Raw genomic sequence first — 7,227 nt, forward strand, 5'->3', positions numbered from 1 at the left:
AATTCCTGAGGATGGGGGGAATTTTGGCATGTTGGCATGTGTTTGCATCTATATTCCTGTTCCTAGGAGAGGAGCAGATTGTAATCGGCTCCTTTTGGATGCAACTGGATTGCTGTAAACAAGTACACTCTTCCCAGAGTCTGGGTTTTATTACTTTTATTTCCTCAGGCTCACAAGTCAGCCAGGTCATAAATGCCAATAGAAAGGACCTATGGAAGGAATACGTTTGCTTCTAATTTAGAATAAGAGCAGCCTCACCCCACAGTACAAAACCTCTGGAAGTTTCCACTGCCCTGTAGCCATATAAAGGCAACATTTCAGGAGTTCTAAGAGATGTTTAATATGCTCCTAAGAAGGAATTCCATACCAAATGCTTTGGGGGAATGTTCTACATTATAACCTCGTCTTGGAGATTCAAGTTACACAGAAATGTCTCTGAAGAACCCTGTAAAAGATGCCTCTCTAGCCCGAACCCACTCTTCTGCAGACTTGCTTACTGAGGGGAATATTTAGTCATGCTCTATTAACATCCTGCAGAACACACTTGGGAAATACTAAGGTAAAGACCATTGGATGAGAACAAAGGAGTTCTGGACTGTGGTCCTGGCTCTGTCATTCACTTGCATTTTCCCCTCTTTGAACTTGAGTTTCCTTCTCTACAAAGAAGGGCTCGACACAGTGTTCAGGAGAGGAAGAAGGTTGACGTTTACTGCACACTTGCTCTGGCCAGGCACCGACATGCTGCCAGACCCGGTGCTCCACATTACCCGAGAGATAGCACACAGGGAGAGCATGTGCCTCGTATGCAGCAGACCCAGGTTTGATCCCCCAGCATCCCATATGGTGCCCCAAACCCCACCAAGAGTGACTTTTGAGGGCAGATCCAGGAACACCATGAGCTGTGGCCCCAAAACCCAAGCATAAAATAAAATATTTTTTAAAAGTCTCAAGCAAATCGATGAACAAGGAGGACAGTGCGACAGTGCTCTATGCTAGGTTCAATCCACTTCTGTCACCATCTTAAAATTCCTAAGTTTTCTTTCCTTTCCTTTTCTTCAAAGTTTGGTGGGGCTTGGGCCACACCCAGTAGTGTTCAACACTTACTCCTATACTGGCTGTGTGCTCAGTAATTATTGCTAATAGGGCGCAGGGGACTATATGGGCTTCCAAGATGAAATCCAGGTTGGCAGTATGCAAGGCAAATGTCCTACCCACTGTATTATCTTTCCAGACCCCTCTGCCTAACTTTTTCAAATAAGGAGCCTCATGTTTTCATTTTGTACTGAGTCCCACAAATTATGTAATTGGTTTTGAGCAAATAAAAATAGAAAGTTATTAAAAAAATTTTTTTAATCACCATGAGTTACACCATTATAAAGTTGTTCATGGATTACACTCATACAATTTTGCAACACCCATCCTTTCACCAGTGCACATTTCCTGCCACCAATGTCCCTGGTTTCCCTCCCACACCTACCCCCCCAAAAAATGCCACTATGGAAGACATCTCTCTGTCTCTCTCTGTCTCGGTCTCTCACTCTCTCTCTCTGTCTCTCTCTCCGTTTTCCCCTTTAGACACTGTGGTTTCAATATTGCTACTGAAAGAGTATAATACATGTCACTTTATCTCTTTTCAGCACCCATGTCTTGCCCAGAGCAATAATTTCCAACTGGTAGAAAGATTATTGTCTGTAATGTTATTACTCACCTTCACATCAGAGTTTTGAAAATGTTATATGTTTTGTGATGTACATATGTGAAAGAGGAGACCCAAGAAGCTTGAATAACTGGCTCTATGTTGTAGGGAGTGACTAGCAAGGCCTGGACTGGTTTCCCATCCATTTGGTTCTAAAACTTTTGCTTTCCCTAACCAGACCAGCTGCCAGTGCAAGCATTCTCTGATGCTAAGATGCTTTTGTTCTTCAAATTGCTACTAGATCTATTCTAGTACCAGAATAACTTTATTAATACTATTCATTATCAGAGTATAGATCAGGCCTCATGGATTAGTGAGTGAGGAACTAGATATCAGGGAGTGAATGTCTATAGAAGTTAGACAAGCCTGGAGTCCAGCCAGTCTAGTTTTTTTACTTTTTGGCCACATGACCTTGGGTAAGGGACGTAAGTTACTTGACTTCTCAGTCTACCTCAGAGGCATACTGTGAGGATTAAATGAAACAATGCACTTGGGCTGGAGGAGTAGCATGGTAGTTTGGGCACTTGCATTGCATGCAGCCAAACCCTGTTCAAATCTCCAGCATTGGACTGGAGAGAGAGTACAGTGATATTAATACAATATTAATAGTATTAATAAAGTTATTCTGGGCACTTGCCTTGCATGCAGCAAATCTAGGGTCAAATCCTGACACCACATTAGGCCCCCAGAGTCCCACCAGGAGTTACCCATGAGCACAAATCTCCAATATTTCCGAGCACTGCCAAAGGCCACACCTGAGCACAGAGCCAGGATTAACCCCAAAGCACCACTGGATGTGCTACCCCCCCAAAAAAATACCCACAATTAAAATTATTAAAAAATAAAATAAATGAAGTGTTGCATTGCTTAACTCCTCAGCAACTTCTTAAAAGACTACTATTTTATTTTATGTTTTGTTTCAATGATTCTCCTTCTGCCAGGGGGCAAGATTATATAAGCCTTTGGTTGCAACTGGATGACTCTCAACAGGTTTATTCTTCCTGAAGTCTGGTTCTCATTATTTTTTATACCCTGAGGCTCATTAAGTCAAAAGTCAGGCCAGACAAGATTTGCAATTGCCATAGCAGAACTTCAAATACTGGAACCCTCTTGCTTTGTTTCATAACAAGGGCAATAACATTTTTTCTTAACTTTTTTTGTCATTCAAATTGAATGAAATTGATTTTCCCTTTTTCTGCTGTGTCGGTGAGTCAACCAACTTCAGAGTTTTTGTGGGGGATGCAAAAACTCCCGGGCTTACCCAACCTAGAATTCTCGGGGTGAGGCCACCTACAGCCCACTGTCATGCCTCATTGCGCAGATAGATGTGGTCCAGTCCCATGTCCGTAGCCCCAGTGCTCAAGTAATCTCCATCTGCTCCAAACCTGACCACCAGGGACCAGAGCGTGACTTCCAAGACCATCGGTAGTGTTTGTAGTCCAGGCCTTGCTGCCATCACAGCCAGAGATACAAAGAGTCTCCTGGGAGAGATGTAAATGCACTTCCCAGCTCCCTGCCTTCTTCCTGGCTTTATAAAGTTCAACTCTTTCCTTTATTCCTCAGAGCCTCCCTCTCCCCAACAACTCACTCTACTCCTTCAAGAATGTCTAGGTTGATTAATCTCAGAAGAGATGTTAAGCAGACGAAACTCCCAGGTAGACTGGTCTCCAGGCTGAAAACTCTGGGGTCTTCTCAGAGTTGGGGTGGGCAGCCTCCCACCACCCCATCCCACCCCCAACAGTCCCACTCCACCTCAAGGCCTACAGCATATAAATGTCCCAGACTCACAGCTTCAGGACTAATCTCAAAGTACACCAACCCAAAGAATCCGTCCATTTCCACACTCCTGGAGACATCTCCAAATTTCACAATACTGACAGTCCAGTAGAAGTATGATAAATTTTAGATGGGAAAGTTACATAGAAGCCAACTATGCTCAATAAGCAAAAACAACAACACAGAAGGCTGAGATAGCTCCAAACAGCTCCGTAAATCCTTGGACAATGACTTCAATAGCACCAATGTGAGACATAACAATTCTCACAATTTTTCTTTTACGGAACAATTCTTTGATGATTTCATTTGCCATTTTGTTGTAACAAGCAATATGAAGTAAATCATTTTGTGCCTGCTAAGGGGACAAGTTTGGGATGTGGGGGTGGGAAACCAGTGATATCGGTGGAGGGAAGAGCACATTGGTGGTGGGGTTGGTGTTGGAACACTGAATGCCTAAAACAACTGTATTATGAACAACTTTGTAAACCACAGCGTTTAAATAAAGTTTAAAAAAATAATTTAAAGAATGTCTATGTTGGTGGGTCAGAGCAATATGGCATAGATAACGTGTTTATTCCTCATGTGGTCAACCTGGGTTCAATCCCTGGCACCCCATGTGGTTTCCCAAGCCCTTCTAGGAGTGATCCCTGAATGCAGAGCCAGGACTAAGCCCTGGGCACTGCGGGATGTGGCCTTAAAATAAAACTAACAAATAAAAAGTAATATGTTGGGAAAAGACATTTTAACTTTTTTCCTCAACCTACAAAGTGTTAATCAATGGGGGGCTGGAGCATTAGCACAGCGAGTAGGGCATTTGCCTTGCACACAGCTGACCAGGGTTTGATTCCTAGCATCCCATATGGTCTCCTGAGTACCACCAGGGGTAATTCCTGAGTGCATGAGCCAGGAGTAACCCCTGTGCATTGCTGGGTGTGACCCCAAAAGAAAAAAATGGTTACAGAGCAGGCCAGGTATGTGTCTCAGCAGTAAGAAGTGGCCCTGGGTTTCATCCCTGGCACTGCAAATCAAATAAAACTGAAAGGACTCCAGAAAGTTTCCTATTCGCAACTAAATCCGTATGACTTAACTTGGTTGCAATGAGGGGAGCAGGTCTGGGAGTAGGGAAGGAAAATGACAGAGTGGACAGATCATGGTGCTGGTTCTCTGCATTTCTAAGTCAGACCTGTCCTGGCTAGCTTCAGAACTTCACAGTTCCAATCTTCAGAACTCCTTACGAACTTGAGAACAGTGCGTAAAAACCCAGACTCTGGCTGCCTTGATTCATGGGAATACTTTTCTATGGAATGGCACGAAGAACTCCGTGATGGAGGTATTGGAATTGGCTAGGATGCTGATGCCCACGGAACAGGTCAAGAAAAGGACCAACGGGTTTTTCCTCTAGTGCGGACATTGATACTAGGTAAGGCCAGGAGAAGGATACTAATCTGTCTCCAAGCAGCAGAGCTGGTAGGCCTGTGATGCCCGGCCCTCTAGTGGCTAGTTCTAGAATGGCCAGTCTCTACCAGCGTCCGTTTGCTTTTGATTTAGCTGGGACCATTAACCGCCTCTATCTATATTGGGTTATCCCATGCTCATATCATTACTTTCTCTGACTTTGGAACAGGTTCTGTGGAGGTAACACAGTTCTTCAGGGAGAGTGATCTGTTTGGAAACAGACCGGTGGGGTGGGGTGGGGGGAGGATGCCCACCCAGAGATTTCAGCCTGGAGACCAGTCTACTACTTGGGAGCTTCGTCAGTTTGGCATCTTTCCTGAGATTAGTCAACCCAAACATTCTTGGGTGAGCCAGAAGGAGAGGCTAATTCACAATGTTTTTTTAACCACTAAAGTGTTAAGGGGTCTAATGGGAGCTCTGGGTCTGAGAGGACCCTCAGAGTGATCCCAATTGATGCAATGGAGGCAGACCATTGTATTACTGTATCCAGTGATCATTGGTTGTGAGCTGTCCCCAGAGAAGAGTATAATTTTCGTGAGGTAGTTCCCTGTCGCTCAAGATGAGATTCAATGGCTTGCTATGAGCAATCAGTGGCCAGCCTGGCTAGCAGCTGAGTGATGGATGTGTTGGTCCAAATCTGGACAGAGCACCGCACCTCTCTCCACTCCTGGGAGTCTGTAATCACATTTGTGGGCCCCAAAGAACTTTGTAACTTTCTCTTGTCAGTTGCTCTTTGATGCAGGAAAGAGAATTCCAGAAATGCAAAGACAAATTTTAACACAGACTCATGAGCCTGCTCTCAAGGAAGTCACCTAGATTATCCTGGCTCGGGTGAGCCAGCTGGTTGCATAATTAACCCTTTGCCATTTCTTTTACAAAATACTCTCACATTCACTTTGTTTCTGTTTGGGGGTGCTCTTGCTCAGGTGATGCTCATTACCTGAAATGATGCTCATCACAACTGGGGAATCCTCCTGGTAGTGTTCAGGGGACCAGGTTCAGGTGAACAAAGGTTCTGACACACACAAGGCAAGCGCTTTACTGCTAAACTTCATTGTTGGTCTTGCATTCATTTTTTTAATTAAATCCACTAGATCAAATTCTTTTAGTCAAAAGACATTTAAAAAAATGGGATACTTAGCAAGGCGGGAAGTACCATAGATAGTAGAGAAGTTACACAGTACACACTCAGGATAATGTTGATACATTCCACCAATATACACTGAGCATTCACTTTATGGACCCATATGGTCCCTTGAGCACTGCCAGAAATAACCACTGAGCGATCCTAGGTGTGAATCAAAAGTAAAAAAAACAAAAAAACCAAAAAAAAAAAACAGCTTCATAGGAATTTAATATTTGCTTACTGGATGCTGAATTCAGGGCCTCATACAAGTGACACACGTACTTTACCACTGATCCCTGTCTCCCAAATTAAAATTTTTTCTTTTTTTTTTTTTAGCAGAACCCCCAACCATAATTTCAGCCCACCCCGACCCAAATTAAAATTATTTATAGGTAGAAGAAATGAAGTTGATAGGTAATCTTGCCCATCAAGGCAAAGAATTCGCCTAGTTATCTTGTTTGCTGCTGTATTCTTAGCACCAAATATACTGCCTGACATGTACATATTTGATTAATATTTGTTGAACTGATAAACCAAGAGCAGAACTATTAGCCAATGGCTATCTTGCATAGCTCTGAGATGAGTCTGAACGATTTTCTAGCTGGAATAGCTGCACCAATATGTCAGGTTTTAAAAACTCAACCTTCCTCATAATCTTACAGCAGATTCTGTGCAAGCTTCCTTCACTGTGAAGAGTCAGTTCCTAGGAACTCAGAGCTCAAGAAAACTGCCCCCACAGCTGACCCAATTGTCTTATGAGTAGAGTGGCAATGCCCTTTCTTGTCTTAGCAGCATCTTGGTTGGGGAATGGGAGGGTAGAAGGAACTGGGCAAGAATAGGATGAGGACTCTGTTACTTGACTCCTGAAGGAGAACAGAGAAGACTGCCCCAGACCATCCTGAAAGATCAGGAGGGTATGGTCTTGAGACAGAATCTTCTGTGACCCTCAAACCAGCTGCAGTGGGAGATCCTGGTCTTTGATCTAAGTTCATCAGTGTTAAAATCTGGACAGCCCCATGGATTCATTGAATGCAAAATAAGCTATTCATCTAGGTTTCTTTCTTTTCCATGGTCCTAGTATATACAACAAGGACCAACTCCAAGTTACCTTTTGAAAGAGTGAAATAAGATAACATCAAATTGAGTAGCCCCAGGCCGGCAGAGATTGGTGGCT

This window comes from Sorex fumeus, unplaced genomic scaffold, assembly GCF_029834395.1.
Source record: "Sorex fumeus unplaced genomic scaffold, SorFum_2.1 ptg000030l, whole genome shotgun sequence".
NCBI lineage: Eukaryota > Metazoa > Chordata > Mammalia > Eulipotyphla > Soricidae > Sorex > Sorex fumeus.